This window comes from Acanthopagrus latus, chromosome 9 (genome assembly GCF_904848185.1).
Source record: "Acanthopagrus latus isolate v.2019 chromosome 9, fAcaLat1.1, whole genome shotgun sequence".
NCBI classification, from domain to species: domain Eukaryota; kingdom Metazoa; phylum Chordata; class Actinopteri; order Spariformes; family Sparidae; genus Acanthopagrus; species Acanthopagrus latus.
Window position 1 is genome coordinate 25,107,445 of NC_051047.1, and position 23,527 is coordinate 25,130,971.

The window sequence follows — 23,527 nt, forward strand, 5'->3', positions numbered from 1 at the left end:
TGGCGTGATGTTGTTCAAAGATTGTAGTAACAGCACACCTTTTCAGTCCATCTGGAAGGCATTCATTCATTCAGTTTAGCAGTTGGTTGTTCACATTGAAAAGTGAAAGACGAACACCACTGAGGATTCAGAGCTAGAGAGAGAGAGACGTTCAAACCCTGGCTCTTGTCTGTTTTCATGACGTGGGTGTGAATGTCAGCTTGTCGGTTTCCTGAAAGTTACAGAAATATCCAGACTCAGCCCCACCTGCCAGTATCAGGGGTTCGGAAACATTTGACTGTCCTGTGAACTGCTGCTACAGAGTGAACTGGTTCCCTCAGGGTCAACAACCAAGCTATCACCTCTGTGGCAGGGACTGAAATGGTACATTCACCATTTTTACACAAGTGTGTTGACAGGACAAGTGAGTCCTAATGCATGTGAGGAAAAAAAAAAAAAGTGGTATTAAGTCTTTGTGGCTCCAGCGATGTCACTCAGTGTCTGAGCTGCATAATGGGTGAGTTCGCCTTTTGAGTAATGACGGCTAGGAGGACAGAATGAGTATAAAGGTCAGGGTTGGTGGGAAGGTTCATACATGGGACTTTCATTGGCTCTTCACTCAGGTGATCAGGGTTTGGGTCTGTGTGAAGCCAATCGTCAGTGGTGACAGTGGAAGCAAGGTGAGGTGAACCATGATCTTCTTAAATCTAACAAGCAGATGTGTGACCACAGATTGCATTTTTGTCATTGCTAGTGATGTTTCCCATCATCACCACCTTGGTTTGGTGATGTGCGAGCATGTTATGTTTGTTAAATTTGACTTCCAAGATATGTTTAATATAAAAAAAACAAAAAACAAAAAACGGTTAGCTTCATGATGACGCTACCTGAGTCGACAACATATGTTTTTCTCTCAGAGTTGATTTGCATCCACATGTGAGTGCTGAGAATCAGCTGTAACACAGCGCTGCTTTTAACCCTAGCCTCGCTCAAACATCATTTTCTCAAACTGTCCAATTGCACATGAATGCACCACTTGGGGAGACTTTTCAAGAGCACTTTCAGACAGCTCTTTGCTGGAATAAATGATAGTTAGAAAAAATTATTTATCTTGAATTATGGTGCGTGCCGTATTTGGAGAACGATTTCCAAATGTTTTATTTTTTTTCTCTCATCGAGCCAGGACTGAACGTGACATCTTTCATTTAGTAATTGATGTCAAAATCAAACTCAAAATCTGTTACAGTTGAGCAACACTGGCAGCTGCTGCCGACAGTAGTGCAGTGGGTCATGACAAGACATAAAATGCACAGACGGCTTAATTTCACCCAAAACAATGCAGATTACACCTTCATTCACAGTGAATCTGCATCCATTTGCAGCATGTGCAGAGAATCGTACTGTGAGTTGCTACGCTGAATGTGATGATTCACATTAAATAAAGGCGAGCTGAATATTCACCGTGTCTTCTTAAAAGAAAAAAACACACACACACACACACGTCTGTGGCTTACAGTGGAGAAACGCACGTCTGGTGATGTCAGGAGAAAGTGTAACAGATATTCTAAAGCTCATCTCTTAGCCCGGGCTCTTGGCACTCGCCACTGCCTCTCAGCGTTTTTGCTTGATTAAAAAGCGCCCAGGAGTTTGTAAGCGCGTGGTAGGTGCGAGCGCACACCCTGACAGCTTAACATACTGATTATTCAAGCCTCTTAGGCTAAGCCACGGCACTCGAGTGATGAACGTCAACTCCCCTCCCTCCCTCACACAGTCTCGATTTCTCTCTCTCTCTCTCTCCCTTTTATTCTTAATTTGAAAGAGTGGAAAGCCAGTGACAGCTTGCAGAAGGCAAACCTGTTGTCTGGGAAGCAGAGGGGATCAGTGACACAGTGATTCATACACTGCCGAGGCTTTATTTAGACATAATCCCCCCCCAACGTAGGGTCCTCGCCTGCAACTTCTGATGTGGCTGGCGAGCAGTAGCCAGGCTGTGTATTGTCCTGTGGACCGCAAAGAAAGTCCCTCGAGTGGGCTTTAATGCATTAGCGTTTGTCTGATGTCCTCCTGGAGGGGTCAAAATATCTCAGATACACAAAAGTGCTGCTTTGTCATCAGCAAATTAAAACGTGTTTGTTGACATGGCTTGTGAGGGCTTAATGCAAAGGGAGCTGTCATCTGAAATACGTCTCTCACCAGCCCTGTTCTGGCCCCGTATATGCACCGTGTTGGCATTACAGTTTCTGCATCACTGATCCGGTTCCATTTTACTGCACTAAGAAAGGTTATTCTGATTTCTGTCGATTCAGGAACACAAAACTGTTTGTGTTTCCATTTAAAATGTCATTACAGATACACACAAGCATTTCTATAATGGAAACAATGAACTGTCACAGGGACGTGTTGTATATCTGTTGTGTATTATGGGCCGCTCTGTAGTGTGCTGCCCCTCTCTGTACTATCTGGGCTGTGTGCACTCCCAGCTTGCTGGCGAGGCCTTGGCTACCACCACTGAGCCACACCTGACCGACAGATTGGCCCCAGCTGGAGGCCGAGGCAGGAACAGACACAGCAGACTCTTACCAAGTGATTCAGCTGCTATTGTAAGACGTGTGCAATGAAAGAGTGCATACGAGGGATGAGACGTACATATTTTTGGTACTGTCGACAAATCCCATGACAAGATCAAAACCACAAATGCTCAATGTTCATCTCGATAGTTTCCCGCCAGCTTTTAACTCCATTTGTTTAAATGCCGTAAACTGCCACATAACAGCTCATCACTGTAGTTAGGCAAACAGGAGTAAATGTGCTATTTTTCAGCCATATTTAACAGGTCCAGTGTGTAGGATTTAGGGGCAGAATATCCAAAACCTGAAACTAAGAATCATTGAGTTGTCATTGCCTTAGATTGAGACTTTTATATCTACAAAGGGAGCGACTCCTCTTCCACAGAGTCAACCATGTTGCATCATGTTTCTACGGTAGCCTAGAACAGACAAACCAGACACAGGCTCCAGAGAGGGCCTTTAACTTCAGGCTCGAGTGATGTCCACAGTAAAACATCTTCATTGACAATGATATTATCGCTGAATTTGAGGTCGCATGTCCCCTCAGAGTTGTCGTGAGGCAGGATTTGAATATGAGCTCAGGTAGCAGGTTCCCCTTGTCACTGATCTCACCCAGCTGAGAAAACTGGCACCCGTGACCTGCGAGGTGAGTCTGATCAGATCACATGCTTACCTGGCGAGTGTCTAACATTCATCTTCATCTTCACACCACATGTTCTTAACTCAGTTTTGTTCAACCTCAGGAACTCTAAAACAAAATTAGCTGGCTAGCTATACTGCAGAAGCCAAGCTAGGAAAGCACAAAACACAACAGCATGGTTGAAAGAAAGACTACAGCATCTCTTTAGAAGAGAAGCAACACTACCGGCGAAGTAATTAAGGTCCTACGGTGCAGGTCTGATAAGAAAATAATTACTTGGACATGGAGACGTGTTGTGCATTGAGCAGCAATGAACTTTTAATTTTCTCTCCCACGTCACAAATGCCAGCCACTCCTTCCTTTCTTACGGCAACCCTGGGAGGACTCACTACTTTGCACTCTCTTCATACTATAGTATGAAGATACACGGCTCAGTTAACCATCAACAATTGACAGTACTACTGTCTATCGGCCCAACACTGATCTGCATTTTAATGTTTTTGGTCCTATACACCTGTTTGTTAAGGCAGCCAGACCATAAATGTGGGATAGATCTTTGTTTTTTTTGTTTTATCTGAATTCATTTTGAACCTCAGCGAGGAACTGGACCACATCCAAATATCCTGCAATAAAACAACATTTAAGTGTCTTTAAGATAAGAACATTCAGAGGAGAACTAGCTGAACTAAGCTATACAGAGTTCCAGTTGTTAGGTCATTCACTGCATCAGCAACACGTCTGCTTGCCCTGCTGTGAACTTCCAGAATGTCTTCTTTAATTTCTGACACGTTCCAACTCTCTCATGTGTCTCTTCTTTACAATCTCATCCTCCTTCCTCCTAGGAAGTATTGTACAGCTGTGCTCTCTGTTTCCCTGACACACTTTTGCACGACACCGTCTTTATTTATATATATATATATATCTTTTTTTTTTCTGGTGCAGCTTCCAAAGCATCCGTAGAAGAGGCTGCTAAGTCAGCGAGAACCCAGCCGAGTGTGCTTAAGCAGATGTAGAAAAGCGGGCGAGTGCTTCAGGAGCTTGAGAAAACACTTCCCTGGGCTGCTGCCACTGGTGTGTACTCAGAGTCTTTGGTAGTGGGTTTGACAGCCTCGGTGAAACGGGGAGGTCTGAGAAAGTGGAACTTAAAATCCCATTAGCCCATGCCCACCTCTTCATATGTACAACCTAATTCATTAATCACTAAAAATTTCAGAGCACCAGCCCTTTGCCCAGGGGACACATTTAGGAACTCCATCATGTATTCTAATGAGCAACATCTGGATGTCTGGTGGCCTTGAAACTCTGCCGAAAATGTGCGACGACTTCTGTTAAACTAAGCGTCTGAAGAACGTCACTGTACAGCTGTGCCTTGTTGCACTCCTTTTTCCCTGCCTTCCATTTCTCTCCACATTAGGAAAGAGGAAATGCTCTTAACCCTCCCTTCTTCCTCTATTATTCATTTAATGGAAGACTGAAACTGTGTCAGTGCAACTGCTCAGATATTGTACCAGACCCGGTGTGCAACAGCGGCTCTCTCTCCCTCCTGCCTCCTTGCAGTCGTCGCTTTCTTGTGTGCACGCCATTTACCTCGTCCTCTTATCTCCTCTCTGTCACGTATTGTCACCAGATGACATTTGCAGGCCCGTTTGAGGCCGACGCCATCCGTTTCAGATCAGCATCACACAATGACAACAGTAATTGAGACAGCTGAACCCGATCGTTCTCCCCCTTTTGTTGGAAGAATCAGGTGCAGACTTGCTTTTAATTAGCGGACACAAAACTTTCAGAATCACTCACATTTTGCTAACATGCATCCTCTGTTGTGGAGCACAATAACATCCAAGAACATCCCCATAACCCTTGATTTTTAAAAAAAAAATTATTTATTTATTTTTTCTGACATTCTGCAGAGCTCGTCGCGAGCTGAGCCGCAATCTGTTTCCCTGCAGGCGAATCCAAAGTGGAAGCAGATTATTTAACCAGCGTGGTGTGATCTCCACGCGCACAGATTTGATGGAACTTGATCCATCGGCTAATTCGCTTTTGTCGTTCCGCAAGAGGGAGAGCCGTATGACATCACGATTACCCCCCGCGATCCCTCCACCACACATGAGCATACTGCTGTTGCCGTTTGAAAAACCTTGTAACTCCGACTTGTTGGGGTAATTTCACTGCGTTTACTTGATGGGCTGCATTAAGCTTCGCTGGTTGAGTAAACTCTTGGGGAGCTCTTTGAAATATCCACGGATGTCAGGCTGCAAAGGAATTCTATACAGTATGTGTGTCTATACATGTCGAAAATGTATACACATGGGTCTGTGTGTGATTGTGTACAATGTGCAGAGAGGGGAAAAAAACTACACAAACCACACTGAAATGTAGGAGATTCTTAAATTTTTTTTTTCTCCCTCTCACTTTGGGATTAAGTGGTTAAAGACTCTGGAACATCAAAGTGTTTCAGTGTCGTCTCGGTGTTAAGGAAAGGCTCTACGCTGAAGGTGTGAAGATGTCAAATGCTGCTTAACGATGCAGGATATTAGGCATCCCCTGACACACATACACATTACAGCTATATATCACATATGATTGGCTCTTTTACTTAAGTGGTGTATAATTGCTCCATACTGAGTTGTTAAGACAGTCGCACAGTAACACACTTGATGCATAACTACTGTATTTGTAAATCTGCACATTACCCTCCTAATATCTGTTCATGTGTGCAGCGAGCAGCGTGAAGGTTTTGGGGATTTGGAGACATTTTTTTTTTTTTACCTTTGATGTGTAGCTCCATTCATTTGCATGTACATCAGAGCGCCAAACCGCTGTCATAAGGTCTTTTTTAGCCGCTGACCTCATTAATGTGGTATGATCAAACAGTCTTTTATCGTATTTTATCTACCATTTAGCAATGGGGGACCTCAGCTAAAGGGTCAGAACGCCGCATGGGGCTGCAAGACAATTTCGGAGGTCGTGCCTTTATTTATGGATAACCAAAAGTGCTTTTGCATTTTCTGGGCAAGATGTGAAAACTGAAACAGCCTGAAGGGGGGAGATCATTCTGCAGGGATGAAATATATCACCAGTAGTCGCTCATCACTGTTATACTGATATCTGAATACATGTCTGTGTGTTAAAGGTCCCATGTGGAGCTTTTGACCACTAGTAGCGCCAAGGAGCAATGTTTTTACTCATGTTTCATGTTCATATTGTGCACAAGAGCATGTGGTGGCACAAGTCTTAATCCTGTTGGTGGTTTCTAGTCTCACGTCGTCTGAGACAGAACTGTGTCAACACTGGAGAAAAGTCTGGCTGCACCAATTGTAAGCCTGGTAAAGCATTAAATAACAAAGCTGTTAACTGTTAGCCCTGCAAACGAGTGACGGGACATATTTTTGTGCCTGTGGGAGGCGTGCCCTGGTGGCATAATATAAATTCTGTTAAAGGAAGAGGTAATGGCTGCTAGCTTGTTTACATTTATACTGTTAGCGACCTGGTTAGGGTTAGGGTACCCTGCCATTTTCAGCATGTTGGCTGCCAACTCTGAGGTTATTGTTTCCCATAGCGATGGGGATTTTTAAATCAGCAGCTTGCAAATAGCAGAGTTGGAGCAAAACTGTTCCACTATTTGTGGCAGTCAATTGTCAGTTAATGAAATAATGCACGAGTGTGGCTTGAATCCGCTCGTGTCCAAAGACTTTTAGCTTTTAAGGGATCACAAACCACAGAGGTCATCCTCTAATTGATGCTCCAGTGTAATTATAGCTGTTAATGTGACTACTGTAAAATAATGGCTCCTTTGTGTGTGAGAATTAGAGGAGGAAAAAAACAAAAAAACAACGGAGCTACCGGCTGCGTTCACGTGAGCTGATCCACTGGAGAGAGAAGAAGAAAGCTGAGTTAGTTCAACATCATTAAACGTGTAACTCGCCACCTTGGGGAGCAATCAAACTCAATTTGCAGTATGTCTCGACGAAAAGGGAGGAAATCAGGTAATACGCCCTGTCAGAAAAATTGACTGGTCAACAGTTTGCAACTGGTAATTTATCAGATTTATTAAAGCTGGCACTTTTCATCTGCAGAAAAATTGTAGCGGTAAGGGGAAAAACAGCTGCGCAATTTCCATGCACAATAAGGGGGGGCTTGTCTCATGATGCATGAAACTCATTTGGCTGACTGTGTATTTATATAGAATTGGGATGTGTTAGACAGCCTAATAAAGCACATTATAGAACTCTGCTTCACTTTAATCTGAAATACTGAAATATGAATACTCAGGCTGGACATTAGTGGAGCGAAGAGGAAGTTTGCTTCTTCCCTGCTGGAGACGTCTGCAGGATTAATAAGGCTCATATCCTCTATTGGAGGCATTACATTAATGTTACTCATTTGGCAATGAGCAATAAGCTTAACTATAATTAGAGTGATATAATGGGGGAAAAAACATTGATAATGTCCTTTAATGAATCGCATTAATTCGTGTCTCAGTCTTCATTGAAGACAAGAAAAACTCTCTCGAGTGATATATCGTCAAAGCTCATTTCTGTTCGAGTATCAGAAGTCAGAAACAGATGGTTCTCATGATGCAAAACACCACGAATGATGGAAACAGATGAAATAAAAAGAACAAATTTCAATTAAAGTCACAGTTTCACAAACAGGGCATCGTGCTCGCGGGATACATATTGTTCCAGTGAGGAACAGGCTCGTGCCTGTAAATCTGAAGGAAGCTCATAAAATTGATTCAGCGGGCCGTGATTGACTGCCGATCTCGGAATAAATTGGTGGTGAGACCTGATTTATTGAATGAGCTGCTTGTCACAGCTGATAACACAAAGTTCTTCTGTGCAGCTCTCAAAACAACAGCGAGCTGTGGGTGACCCCCGACTGCTGGCGGAGGATACTGCACTCACTTCCCAAACTGAGATGAGAAACATTTAGGTGTGATGATACATCTCCTGGCTAAAAATGCGGGTAATGGTCTCTGACCTGATTCGACAGAAGTGATTAGAGGTGTGTCAGGAGAGCACAAACAAAATAATCTTCACCATTCGGATAAATGAGTAATTTGTATTTGTAACATTATCCTGACAGGTGTCTCTGCATTTGTAGTTTGACTCCTAGTTTGTTCAGTGGACATTCAGGTAAATATTGGCCTGTCACAGATACCGATGTCAGTATCAGATGTTGGAGATGTTCTACGATATGCGTTGATGTTTTGCAATAATGTATGATGAGGTAATATGTAATTATCACATTTCTAGCTCATTTTATTGTTCAAGTGCACAGATGTCATTTTGGACAATAAACGTTATTGTTAAGCTTTAATATTCTGCCGCCATTACATACATAACTTTGTCAAAAGTTGTTGATTGTTTTCTTTTTTCCGGCGTCTAATAAAAACAATCACTCAATCAGTGACGGCGCTTGAGGGATAAATGCAAGGAAATATGTTTATGTATATATTCTGTGTATCTATACAAAGAGTATCAGAGTATATTTCTGTGATACAAAAACAAGAAGTCAAGAAGTCAAATGGACAGAAATATTCCATTCTCCCAGGAATAGGCAGGAAAATAGCTTATATTACATTAAACTGTAACAAAAGGGATCAGAATCATTATATCTGTAGTGTAATAAAGTGACCATACTTAAGTTAAGTTATGGAATAAAAAATATAGAATTAATTGAATGTAATGGTATTAACAAAGAAGCAGAGGAAGTGGAAGAGGAGACAAAAATCAAAATCGGAGAAAGGTCACTGCAGGTTCTCAGTTATTGGATTTCCTCAAGCTGTGACAGCATTTACAGCGTATGTGGCGTCGGAGGGTATATTGTTTTTTTCTTCAATATAAAAAGCAATATAGTCGGAGAACGTTTGGTGAATGAGGCTTGATGTACTGCAGGAAAGTTGAGTTTCTATTTGTTAAGCTTGCGTTTCAGCTCACATTGTACTTCTGCACGTGCTGCGTCGGCATTCTCACAATTAGGAATTCTAATGTCAGTAAATATTGAATGTCTTGTGTCAAAATCTTGCCATGTAAGATTCCATTTTGGTTAAGTTGGTCTTTGTGTCTTTATACATGCTGCAGTGTAGCAGGAAGTGTTGCTCCGTCTCTGCCTCTTGCTTTTGGCACAAGTGACCCAAGTCTGTTCTTGCTGGGTTGCCAGATTTTTCTGCATCCAGCAGCCTCGACGGCCAAATTGTGGTCACACAGTCTATATGTAGTTAATGCCACTCTCAGTTTCTTTGGTCGCTCACAGGGCCAAGTTACAGTAATCTGTCACTCGTTAGGGTCTGTTCAGTGCTGAATGGCATTTAAATGTTCTCGGGATCAGGATCAGCTGGCTGAGGAGACTTTTTCTCTCCATCCTCTGAATTTGGCAGGTTCGGGTCGGTGGGCGGGTCTGCAGATTCTTATTATGTCATAGAAAAGTCAACATGCTGCAGCATATGCAGCATGTATATTATAATGTCTGAGCCACTCATATTATTCACATCCTGCATTCGGTATTAGGGCCGCAACTAATAATTACTTTTATTGTCGATTAATCTGTTGATTATTTTGCTGATTGCCTGATAAGTTGTTTGGTGTTTAAAATGTCAGAAAATGGAAGAAAAAGTTGTTGTGTCTGTGTTTTCCAATGAACGACTTGATTAAATGTCTTGTTTTGTCCACATTTCAAAGATATTCACTTTCACTCTCATAGAGGATGAAAGAAACAAGAAAATATTCACATTACATTTGTTTTTGTGCACCTTATCTCGGTGGCTTCTCACAAACTGCACTGCATATGCAGGACCACTGGAGCACACGGGCGAACACCACATGCTATTTATGCACGTGCACTACGGTCTGGTCTTATCAACACATGCACATCGCAGAGCACAAACAGACCCTGCGCACACACAGTTCACTACCTGACAGTGGCTGTGATGAGCCGGCAGAACGAGTCAGCCTCTCTGGGCATAAATATGTCCAGTGTCAAGATATACAACTGGCAATTCCATCTCCAGCTGAAAGCCTCGCCGATTGCTTTTTTTACACCTTCCCTGCAACTCATGCAGGCGTGCAGTACACACAGCAGAAAACACAGCCCTGCACACATGCATGCACAGCTCAGGATTATAATGCACACACAGTGATGGGGGGGTTAAAGGGTAGAGATATCTGGCAACGTGAAAATCAACTCTACACACAGGTGTAATGCAGCAACCTTCAACCACGGAAACAGTCTTTGTCATAACTTTTAATCAATTAAAATATCTCTCAATAAAACGTCTGTGTGAGATATTTTCTCAGTACAGATGATATTAAAATATCATGTGCAAACTGATCAACTAATACAACCAACAGGACATTTCATCCCTGTTTAACCTTTAGGCTCACCAAGCTGCCTCGCCAAGTTCCTACATCATCTTTCGAGGCAAACCGGTCTTAAACAGAAGTGAAGCATGATGGATGGCAGGCCGGCTGTATGAATCATGCAACTTTCGATTAAATAAAAAGGTCAGTTTCACGCTTTGTAGCTCCCTGTGTCAGGGCACCTTTACATCTGATTCAATTTGAATTCAGAGTGTTACGATCCATTTAGGAGTTAATGGACACGTTGAAGATGAAAGACATTGTATAAGATTTGACTGGTGGGCAGACCAGATGTGTGCTCCAGTCTGAAGACACTGTGAAGGGATAAGTGGGTGTAAATAATGGATTTATGTATTATATAAAGGGCAACATGTGCAACACGCAAGTAGTCTCACAGTCATCGTTTCATTTTAGATCCAAATATTCTGGGTTTTGCACTTATTTTGAAACATTCTCTCATTTATGCTCATTTAAGAAAGAGCTACAAAGTGCAGCTGCTAGAGGTGATGGAGCCACAATGTGTATTTAGCCTGTTTTACTGTTTATTATTTGTTTTGGCTGCACACGTCTTTTTGGTTACACATCTGGTATTTGGCACCCGGATGTGGTTACACATTATTCACATGTTCACTTCATGGCAGGAGTTGGACTGTGAGGATGAGGCCTGGCTTTGATTATTAATGCTCATCAGTCTTTACTACATAATGAACAGCTAAATAAATCTGGACATCATGGATTTGTTGGAACGAGTAACAGATATGCGACAGTTTAGCCTCTTAGTAGTTTTTAAATGGATAGAGGTCGCTACAACGAGTGTAGAAATATTGTGGAAATGAGTACTGTGGGTTTTGTTTAGGGCCGGTACTGATGTCGATCAGTAGACATAAAGAGAGAAAAGAAATCTTACTGTCAAATTTTAGAATAACTAGAGATGTAATGAAACTATCTACAAACGTACTGTACTTAAATACAATTTTGAGGTACTTTCTCTTGAGTATTTCCTTTTTCTGCCATTTTACACTCTCTCCACTATACCGATCTGATACATTTCATTACTAGTTACTTTACAGTTTCATATTATGACGTGTTTGTAGGCTTTTCATTCATATTGTTGTGGGCATGATGTTGTGTGAGAGGATGTTTACTTTATCATCAATCTGACAGAAAAATCACAGATACCAATAATCGGAAAAATGCTGAATATTGTCTCAGATAATTGGCCAGGCCGATAATTCATCTAACCCTTATTTTAACCGGTTAAAATATTCAGAATTTTTTTGTATTGATTGAATTTTTGGCAACACTAGTCAGGTTTACAGCACGTAGGACTTTCCCCCAGGGAATGTAAACACAACAATCTGAAAAATCAGGATCCAGCACACCAACAAATTAAACTACAACATGCATTAATAAACCATACATGTAAATGACACATTACTCATCAGTCATGACTGTAACTGGGAAAGGAGATAACCTTTGAAAATGGTGATGCATGTAGAATTGTTGCACATTGTATTTCAACAAAACTACACTACAGATATTTTCACACCTGGTTAAATGTATAATTTATTTCACCCAAACCAGAGTTGGTGTTTGTGAAACGGTGGAAAGACAAACCAAAATGTTTTTCATGGGTTTTATATTGTTTCTGTCGAGTTTGAATCAAGTCCTTTCATGACGATAAAATGTGTGTGTCTGTAAATGGAGTGTGGTAGATTTGGCAAAAACTGTTTCTTGTTAACAAAAGGTCTTCTCCCTCTCTATTAGGGATCCTGTCTGTAATGATGTCAGACACTTAGAACAACAATCTGAGCCTGTAGGAGACAAAAACAAGGACTATTAGCGGACATACTTTGATGGATAAAGATGACCTTAAGGATCCCTTTGAAGCTATTCCAGCTGTGTTGCAGCTGCCAACAAAAGGTGATCTGGAACAGTTCCAAACCTCAGTGTACCTATTAGTGACTTCCACCCCAGTTTATGTGCACATATCCTGAGGTATATTTTTTGCTGTGCAGAGTGCAGAGCAGCATAAACTTGATGATGTGACGCAGCAAGTACACATCAAAGTTCAAGAAGCTTTAACTCTCCACGCCATGTAAAGCAACTTCACTATTGTGTAATAGTCGCAGAGTTTGCCTCATGCTGAAGTTTTCATATGTTGTTCTCTAACAGTGTCAGTGCTCTGAGGGAAAAAAAAAATACTAAAAAAATACCTCTGAAGCAAAAATCCCTAAAACGCAGCAGTCAAGAAAGCTGATGCACGCTCGCCAATAAACATAGCATGACTAATCCCTCCCTGCAAATGACAAGGCCTCGTCATCTCACACACAAAGAGTGGTCTCCCTCTAAATGACTTCAAAGCAAAGCCACAACACAGACTTGAGTGATGGGGCTACATTTCTGTCAGGAGCACACAGGGTTAACTAAACGAGCCATTTCAGCGCCGCAGCATTCGCTAAAAAGCTTGATGGGGCCCGCTAAGCTCCTGCGATTGGCCTTTGTGTGTGAAAGTGACCACATAAGTGCTACGCAGCGTCTCCGGAGTGTGTTTGTAGGCATAAGCATTTCCTCTGACTTTTCACCAGCTTGCAGTGTGTGTTTGTGCGTGTGTCTGTGTCCTTGAGTATGTATTGGTGTGTGTGTGTGCTCACTGATGCATTTGTGGTTGTTCTGCTGTGTGTGCATGTGTGTGCATGCGTGTGCGTGAGCGCATCTGTGTTTTTAAAGGTGCTGCTTCGGGGTGCTGTGCAGTGTGTTCACAAAAACCAGATTTCTGCAGCGAGGCATCTGGTGAAGGAGAGAATATACACAGAAAAAAAAAAAAAAGAAAATTCCAAGATCAAAATATGGTCTACAAATAAATTATCATTTTACTCATTTTGATTCAAAGTGATGTGTTGTATTTAAGATTTTTAAGCTAATGCCCCAAACGAAATAACACATTTACAATACTGTCAGAAAACATGATGTCATCGATCTACTTTTTCTACTATGTGATCCAGATAAAGGGTTGGATCCAGGTTTTTTTCTGACTTTCTTCATTTAAAAGACCCATTAAATTTATATTCTGTTTCCTGCAAATACAATTAGGTAGGGTGGGAGCTGTTGAGTATAATGATTAGGGTTTATATCAGCCAATGGCATTACTATAGAATGTGAATTATGCCTCCTGCCATGCTGCTATATGTCAAAGTAGCAACTCTGACGACGTCACAGGGACTTTATGGGATCATCAGCTGCCAATCTGAATACAGGGACCGTCATCAGTACTGTACCAGTGTGGTTTCCTTGCTGGGTTTGGAGTCTTAGTGTTAGTCAGCTAATAGCATCGCTATCTTTAGCTGCGTGACTAAATAAGCAAGCAACAACTGTCTAAACTCTGACAACAGGGAATCGAGAACAAAGGTGGTGTACAAAGTGGCTGCAGTTGGTCTCGGAGTTTGTGTTTGGTCACGATGCCACATTTTTGTTTAATAGCCTGAATGTCCCCTGCAGCCACTGCTGCACTGGTTCACAGACAACTGAACTCTCCTGCATGACTGACGAGGCATCAATAACTTCATCGACGCCTCTGTGTAAATAATTAGCTAGTCAGATAAGTTGTTGTTGGATATAACTGGGCCTTTTTCACCGATACACAGAATATCGGCTGGCAAATAGTGACAAATAAGGTGATCTTTATTCACAGGGGTTTACAGCCATCTTCCCTTCCCATCACTCATCCTCATTAGTGTCTTTGACTGGGTCAGTCGTCACACACGTTCTTATTACGATAAGTCACAGTAGTCTTTGCTGAATGTGATGAGTTTTTTTCTTGTTCTGCAAGCAGTGCATATGGCCAGATTCCTGTCTGTTTCTTTGACCTGAGTCACAGCTGAACAGGCCTCACTGAGATCCAAAATGGTGTACAGTTTCCTCCTCACTCCTCACAGATTTGAGCCCCGGTGCCTCTGAGAGCAGTGGCCAGTAATCATTCTAAATGAATCCCCGAGCACACACAAGACAGATCTACCACATAATAAACATGTCCGCAGACGCAGAGTCAAACATTTGTTGCACTTGGTACAAACTACATGTGTTTTACATGTCCATATTCCAGTATACGGTCCTCTACTGCCTCCCCTCGAACACATCTTAAATGCTTCAGGACATTAATCTGAGAGAGCGAGCGAGCGAGCGAGAGAGAGAGAGAGAGAGAGAGAGAGATGCGTTTCCCATCAGTGAAGGGCGAGTCCTTCAGTAGACGGGGTCAGTGCTCTAATCTGAGGAGGTGATGATATTGTGAGGATATTTAATGAGAGGATAAAAGCAAAAGCGAGTTGGGGGGGATGAGTATTAGCCTTTTTAGATATCATTAAACATTAATACTGTCAGGGGACTGGAGCACACTGGGGTCCTTTTCATTGACTTTCATGCTGCGCGCTAATAGAGTTTCACCTCTGGGGACCTCCACCCCCTCCACCAACCCCTCCACCCACCCAGCCAGCCCTCGGTGCAGCACTAAAACTGCAGGAAGATCAGATCGCCACCCTGCTTCTGAGGATAAGATTAGTGGGTCTGTACATGTGTGTGTCTTAATTGTAGATTATGTGAGGTTATGAACTCACTCTTGCTCCCTTTCTGTCTTTCTGCTCATGCTGTATGATATATGCATATTATATCTATTCCTAAAAACTATTAAATAGGCCCTCAGGAGACTTGCATATATTAATTCAATAGTTAATCCGGAGAAGAACTTCAAATACTTTCCTACATAATACTATTATTGTGTGTTTTTCCAGAGTGACAACTTCTGCTCTGTTTTAAACCTAATAAAATAATGATGAAGACTTCAGACATGAGTTTTCTTATGCTTGTTTTATTCTGTATCAGTTCCTCATTTCACTGATTTTTTTTCTGTTAATTTGAGTGGATTTGTCAATGTTTATGCATCAACATGAGTCATTATTTGGAAACTGTTAATGTCCCCTGAAATATGCAGTTCAGGGCTGCAACGGTTACTGTTTCTGATTAATTAACTGCCGTTTGTTTTGATGAAATATTTTTCTCTTTAAAATAATCAGAATGTAAGAAATGCCCACCACTGTGTTACTAAAGACCAAGGTAATGCCATTAAAGTGCTTGTTTTTCTCAACCCACACTTCAGAGCTAAAAAATATTCAGGACATAAAATGCTGTCAATCTACACAATTAAGCTGGAACTGGGGGTTTGTTTGAATTCTTGAAATGGTCAATGAATTATCAACACATATTACACCAGAAACCACTGACATAGTATGTGAATATGAACTCATCTGTCCTTGTTAGCAGGATGTCTTTTTCTATTAGAACTATGCAGTGTGTCCAGTCACATTTCTTGAAAGTGAACACATACGTTTCCAATAAAGCTCCAATTCTGATGATTTAATAGTTGCTCATTTGTTCTGTAGGTGTTTTGTGTAAGATGAATGAAAATGATATGAATGATTAAGTTTCTTATCATGGATGAATGTTTCATGTGATGTGGCTTTTTCAGGGTCCTTAAATGAACGTTGTTAGTTACTTTAGCCAATTTCATATCATTTTATTGTTTATAGGCTATCAGATAGAATTGTGGGTGAGACATTATGTGAGACAATGCTGCATCAGAGTCAAAGTGACACATTTTTAAATGAGTTTATTTTATCTGCAATCTCACAGAAAAATCACTGATTCCGATACTGAAAAATGCTGAATATATTGAAACCCCTGATAATCAGGCAGGCCGATAATTGTTTTACCCCTACCTGACACCATCCTTTGATAGTATAAACTACATTATACAACATATCATACTATATGTATGTTGGTTAGAGATTGTAAGCCAGAGGACTTCCAATCAAATGAATGTGATTTGAAAACAAACAAAGCCACACATTTCTTAACAAAATTATTTCAGCTTTACCCTTCACAGGTTGTTCATCCTCTGTTGCACCTCTGAGAAATATATCAGTAGTAGAAACATTTGTTCAGTTCCTAAATTATCATTTTTTTTTGTTTGTTTTGTTTAAATTGTGTTATTCTTGGATCAATTTGTTTGGAGAAGAAACACCAACAGTGAGTCATAACCAGAAGATCTTTCTATCTTAAAGCTGTCTGTCACATGAAGCACCAACAGAGGGCAGTCCTCCCCTTCTAATAGACGAGCGCAATCCCAGTGTGTGTGTGTGTGTGTGTGTTCGTGTGTGTGTGTAAGCCAGTTACTGTACAGTCGGGTGTGGCTGGGAAGCCCGTGTGCTCACACTTCTCAGTGGGGTCTGGGCAGATGTTGATGGAGGGAGCTGTTTGTGTACAAAACTGCAGTCAGACTGAAATCAAAATGATTATTTTAATCTCATTCACAGGGTTCCATCTCCTCTCCTCCCCTGGAGTGCTGTCTGTCTGTCAACAACTCCACTGCACAATGTAAGAAGCATTAACGCACCTGATGAATCATGTACTTATTTTGGCTGTATTTTTGGCTGTTTTTTTTCAGCTTTGCCTTTAAATGCGGCATTTTCCTTTTTCTGACAGATCTGCTGAATCCGATCCCACAATTCATTTGGTCTTAATACGCTTCTGCTGGCCAGGCGTTGCAAAGTAAGTGGTCATTTTAATTATAATACATCAAAAAACATAAAGTAAATGGTCACCAACACGGTGCCCGCGGGCACCAGGTAGCCCCCAAGGACCACATGAGTAACCCTGAGGCCTGTTCTGTTATTAAAACTGAATATTGCTATTATCTGTTTCCCACCTTGTTAAGTCATTGTTGATGAGTATCATTAATCATTAATAATCACATGTAACTAAAGGCAAACTGAGCAAATTTGTTAATCAGCAGAGTGTATCAAACTGGTAGCCCTTCGTGTGACTCAGTACCCATGAAGTAGCTCTCAGTTTCAAAAAATTTGGTGACCCGTGATACACACCCTGAATTACGAGCAATCCACCTGTTATAGTTTTCACGAATCACTTTTATTCTGTTTGCAGGATGGTGAAATCCCAAAGGGCAGCTCTTAATATACACATATTTAAATGTAATGCACGCCCTCTGAATTATCGAGCACATCTATCTGTTATAAAAGGGTCAAGTAAGCCTCGGCCACAGATATCCACAGGCTAATTAGAATTCACGATGAGAAATTGTATGAATTGTTACGCATCATATGGCCATTATAAACACATTAAAGTGCAATTGCTTCAATTACAGTGATATTGGATAATCTCATACATCACCATCAATTTAGCAGATGCATTGTAAGGCTGAAAATGAATAATAGAATGTTTTTTTTTAATCATTATACTATATAGTGTTTTTTTTGCAAAACAGTTGTTATATCAAACATTTAATGTGCAGAATATCATAAGGCACATCCACTTCTAACAAGACATATTATTACTGATAATATGATTATTTTCTGAGTTTGTAATGTTAAAAATATAAAATGCAACAATTTGGTTTTAGCTCTCATTTTTCACGGGTTGAAATAAAAACACCTAAAGCTTTTTCGATGCACACACAAGGCTCTTTTTACTCAAATATTGTTCCAAAATGTGTTTAAAACTGTGTCTGTAAGTGCTGAGCAGCGAGGGCAGCACATTTTATTGTGGCCTTTTGCTGTGAAAAGCCCCAGGAACACTTGTGTAAAAGTCATGATGTTTATCAGGTAATCCCTCAACCTGACAGGTGTGGCATATCAAGATGATCAACAGCATGATATGGTGTGTTTGTATTGTCAGTCTGGTCAAGTTTATTATTCAGGTGAAGACCCAGGTACACCGTTTTCCCCATTTCATTGTCCATTCCCTGGATGTTCACTGGTACAGGAGGAGAGTGTTATAACCTGCCAAAAGTCCACCACCAGCTCTTTGGTTTCCCCTGCATTAATCTGGAGGCGTTTTCCGCTGACACTTATCCACCAAGCCCTGAGTCATTTCTCTGCAGTCCCAGTCGTCCCAGTCTGTGATGAGGCTGATGATTGCGGAGTCATCAGACAACTTTTGAAGTAGGCAGTTAGCTGAGTTGTGGTTAAAGTCTGCTACAAAATCAGTGCAGAGGAAGGGAGTCAGGACTGTTCTCTGCTGGGGCCGTATGCTGTACATGTCACGCTCACATTCCTCGATCCTCACACACTGTGGTAGGTTGAGTAAGAAGTCCAAGATCCATGCTGTGAGGTGCTGGTCCACCCCTGTGAAACATGGGCTGTATGGTAGTAAAGACACTGGAAAAATAATTAAAACAAATTCTCACAGTGCTCCTAGACTTTTCTAGGTGAGAGGGGGCATCATGTAGGAGACTGATGACAGAATGATAGGTGAGCTGTAGTGGGTCCATTGATAGACGCACCATGGTGCAGAAATCAAGCTGCAAAGTGGAGCGCCAGGCTTTGAACCCAAACTGACACAGGGCCAATGAAATCAAAAGGGTGGTCCAAAATGACTTTCTCCCCTGGGCTTAAATTGTGAGAGAAGCCTCTGTAAAATGGTGGATAAATGTTATATTGTAGCTCCAGAAAAAGACTTGTCTCACCCTCAAAATGTCATCTATATAACATTTGGAAATTTCAATCAAGTAAGACATGTGAAGAGCTATCCATTCATTCTATCCCTATTTAAGTAATTGGGAAGGCTAAACCCGGAAGTAAGCCAGTTTAGCCCACGGACGTCTGTAGTGGTCATGCTCCATGGGTCCCACAGTCCTGAAGCTATGTGGAAGATTCAGGCAACCTGTAAGTTAAACTGTTTTTGGCTTCATGTGATTTTCCTTAATACATCCATGGTGGAGAGTGACAAAGACAAGCCTCTCCAAGGTCTTTGTCGGGTGTGATGTCGGCCTGTAGTTGCTAGGGCCCTTGAGCGAACCACAGAGGATGCTGTTGCACTCTCCCCAGCTTCAGACCCAGGTTGAAAATGTGGGTAAATATACAACATAGCCTTGATCTGATACCATCAAACCCACAACCTCTCGCTTTTATCCTGCTGAGTTCATTTCTCCCCTGGTTTGTTGTGAGGGACAGTTTAGGGCAGGGAGGCTGTGAGGTATGAGCTGAATGCTGTAGGAAGGGGTGTGGAGGTGGGGGAGGCAGTATACACTGGGGGCAGACCATGGGGGATGTAGCAGGGATGACTGATCCTATCTGTTGAAGAAAAAGTTCAGCTCATTCAATCACTTTTGGTCCCGCACAGGCTAAAAGTTGGGTTCCTTATAACCAGAGATGGTTTTAAAAGACCCTCCAGACTAAAACCAATCCATCATCTTCCTCTTGATGGTGTTTTTTTCCCCTCCCTGATCATCTTTGACAGCTCAATCAGCACACTCTTCACCTCCTCCTTATTTCCTGACCAACAGGCCCTCATATTTGATTCGGGGAGAGCTTTATATTAGGAGTAATACAGGGTTTGTTGATGGAAAAACAACTTATGTCCTGGTGGGTAATGCATTTTCCACACCAAAGTTTAGTCTATTATACAGTGTGTGAGCCAATGTCCTCTCAATGAGAATCACACACTACATCCCACACAGTTGTATTACATTATTTCAAAGCCTAATCAGCTTTCTTGGGTCATCTTTCACTGAGAGATACTGCTGGCTTCTTCTGTAAAAGAGGTTTGTACATAGGGAGGTGGTGATCCAGGTTGTGTTCAGATCTTCCTTAGGGGAGGGAGAGGCCATGAGTTATAGGTCTCCTTGGTGTTGGCATTAAATAAATCCAGTATTTATTTGTCTCTGGTGTAGCATGTGACATACTGAATGAATTAGGTGAGAATGGAGGATGGGGAGGTGTGAGTAAAGTCACCAGTAGGATGACATGTGGGTGTATAGCCTGTTTGGATGCGAGGATGACATCACAGGCTGCACCATCATTAGCCGATGCAGATCCGGTTCACCCACATCATCCAGAAACTGTCCCACGTATCTACGTGGAGTAGGCACGGTCAGCTAAATCTACATACACAGCATAACACTACACTCCCAGGTATTCCCTCTGGTGTCAGGTTAGCGCTCCAAACTCTTACCCTTGGCAAGGCTTCCCTGTGTTTCCCACCTCAGCTCAGCTCATGGGCAACACTGGCACTGTCCCTCGGCAGAACCACCATGTGACGGAGCACTATCAGCTGATCCCCAGCGTTGACAATGGGGCCATGATTGCACACATGACCCCCAGATGTGGTTGTTAGCAATACAAAAAAAACAAACAAGCTTCAACATCGACAATATGAATGCTGACTACAGTATCACACTCTGTCAGGTGCCTACAGTGCTGGTGCCTTTTCACTTCACAATCAATGATTACATTTACACCACAAAGCAAACAGAAAAAAAACAACTGATTTCATAAATGTTTCCAGGACAAAGGGTTGGTGCCCAGTGAATCACATGGGGCATCTTGTGAGATTAGCACCCAGATATGTTGGTGGCAATCAAAAAGACAGCTCAAAGGTCTGTGATTGTTAGATGTGTCAGATGGCTAGAAAAACGACTTTGAAAGAATGCTAATGTAAGAACGTGTGTGGTGGGTGTGTAACTTGCACATTTCTTGTTGACATATTAGTCATAACATCTTTGTGAGCCAGGGTTGTGTGGTGGCTGTGTATCTGAAAAATAGTGGCCAAAATTGGATGAATATGACTTTGAGAAAACAATCACTACCTCTCACACCACCGCAAAAGATTGTATCCATTAAATCCTGAAAATTCAGCTGTGAAAATGCCCTGTTATTTTACGCAATTTATCATGTTTTTTTTTATCTTAAACCTTTGATCTGTTTAGGTGAATCAACTCCACGATCAGACACCCCTTTCTGCTGGAAGGCTGCCAGCCACAGGTCACATGACCTGGAAGAAAAAACCTAGGAGACTTTTGGGATCCCTTTTCGGTCTGACATTCCTTCTTATTGTTATGGCTTGCACACACTATGAGCAACATGACTAATGGGATGATCTATTGTGATTGAAAGTCTGTGGTTGAGAGGCTCGGTTTGCTTCAAAATGTATCGATCCTGCACAGAAAGAGAGAGGCTTCACTGGGACAAACAACATTTCATAACGTACACTTCAATTGTTCTTATCCACTGTTGCAATCTATTTTCTGTGTCTTTCATTTTTTTGTTTGGGCTTTAGCATGGGCTGGCTATCAACCTGAAGGGAAGTCCAAAGGCTGATGAACTGACTTGTGTCTGTGTGAGACAACATTGCTCCTGTGTCCTATATGCCCTGAGAACAGCAAGCGCAAACCTGGTGAGTAACGACACTCATTTGACATGCCAGTGCTTAATTGATGGGCTTCACTCACATCCATTATGGGGAAGTTTATGCAAAAGGTGTCCTTGATTTGAAGTTTCAGACTGGATGATGGCAGTGACATGCATTAGAGCTTTTTAAATTAGCCTTGCCTTCCATCATACAGTTTGTTTAGCTGGAACACAAAGGCTAAATACCAGTAACACGATGTGGAAGTGAATAGTGGGAATTCTCAAATGTTCAGAAGATATGCTAAATGTTATGCGCATCAAATATCAAATGACTGCCCACCATTTTGTTATATTCTCCTACTTCTTTATCTTCCTCTTCATTGCCCATCAGTGTTCTGTTCTGTGTTAAATACTTCATCTCTTTTATGTTCCACTAGTCTCCCTAACACACAGTCTTTTCACACAGATCTTTATCAAAGTCTCCCACAAGCTTTAGGGTTTTAGGGTTATTTCCTTCTGGCAGTGTTCACTTGATCTGCCTGAATGTTCAGTGATGGGAACCAGCACCGCTGATAGTTGTGCTCATGCCTAGGACAAGATGATCTCCACAGGCCCCATAGCAGGTTATTTGTAAAAAGATAGGGAAGGGTGATTCTGGTGGTATATATTCGATTGTTGAGTCTCATTTCAGGTCACTAAATACTGACCGTTGTGTTAGAATTTTGTGCTGAAAAGATGAATGGTAGGTTAACCTTGGAGGGCAAAAGAGAGAACATTCAGTTTGGGTATGACCGACTTGTGACAGTAAGCAGGAAGTAAGTAAGTCTACAGCCGCACAGTCAATAGCCAAAGAATAAAATAAAATACCAGAAAACATTTTAAAATCTTTTCAGCCCCCTCCACCATCGGAAATATCCCAGTATGTGCAGGCTGGATTAAAAAAAACTGTGTATGAAATCACTCACATATACACAATTAAAAACAGACTTCAGATTTATTATTTAAAATAATCTTAGTTAAGGTCCGTCAACACACTAGGCTGACCATTTTTTATTAAGTCCTAAATAAAGTCCACTTAACCAGGATGAATTCTTGAAGGCAGATTTTACTCTCCATCAATTTATGCGATTTTACAAGCAGTCAAGAAAAGACACTAAAGACGCTTCAAAACTTTGAAATTGACAAGAGAAACACACCTACTTTAAGATTTCAAAGAAACAAATTAATCCACATTGGTCATTCTATCACAAACTGATAAGTGGACTGAAGGCAAGTTGGCTCAACCTTCAGTTCTTCATGTAAACATCCAAAACATTATTAAAATACAGTGTTAAACTAAAGCAGATATACTGTTAACTTACTGAGCAGCATTAATCATGATTTGTCATTACAGCAATCAAACAAACTTAACAGTACATTGCTTTACCCAGTTAATGTCATGTTCACGATTCATCTGCGAGTGAATTTTAAAAGGTCACAATTCCATTTAGCACTAAAGATCATCCGACTTTAGTTGTATGCACTGACAACTATCATATACTTTTTAAAACTCTTCTTCAAAAAGAGAGATTGAGATTTTATAACTACAGCTTGACTTCAATCTGAATCCCAAATTCCAGGTATCAGCAAAACAAGTTTTGTTTCTCAAATCTGTCCTGAGTAAACCTTCTTCCAAAACAAATCAATTAAGGACTTCTGAAAAAGAAAATAAACCCAGCATCTCCGAAGAGTTACCCACGGTATCAGCAAGCTGATTATCGATGCAGGTTATTAGTAAGCTAA

General features: G+C 41.4%; 1 protein-coding gene and 1 long non-coding RNA gene across 7 annotated transcripts in view; one reads left to right on the forward strand and one right to left on the reverse strand.

Moving 5' to 3' along the window:
* Positions 1-23,527, reverse strand: part of LOC119025539 — a 68,652-nt gene that overhangs the window by 28,810 nt on the left and 16,315 nt on the right. The gene's annotated exons all lie outside the window — the stretch shown is intronic.
* The window catches only part of pcbp3 (poly(rC) binding protein 3), a 78,279-nt gene that overhangs the window by 8,013 nt on the left and 46,739 nt on the right, over positions 1-23,527 (forward strand). For 4 of the 5 annotated variants that reach the window (XM_037109188.1, XM_037109184.1, XM_037109187.1 and 1 more), the window contains exons 2-5: positions 16,916-16,976; positions 17,085-17,150; positions 21,325-21,430; positions 21,675-21,791. The gene's annotated coding sequence lies outside the window, so the exon portion shown is untranslated. The remainder of the gene's footprint in view (positions 1-16,915; positions 16,977-17,084; positions 17,151-21,324; positions 21,431-21,674; positions 21,792-23,527) is intronic. The other variant, XM_037109185.1, reaches the window with a different exon arrangement.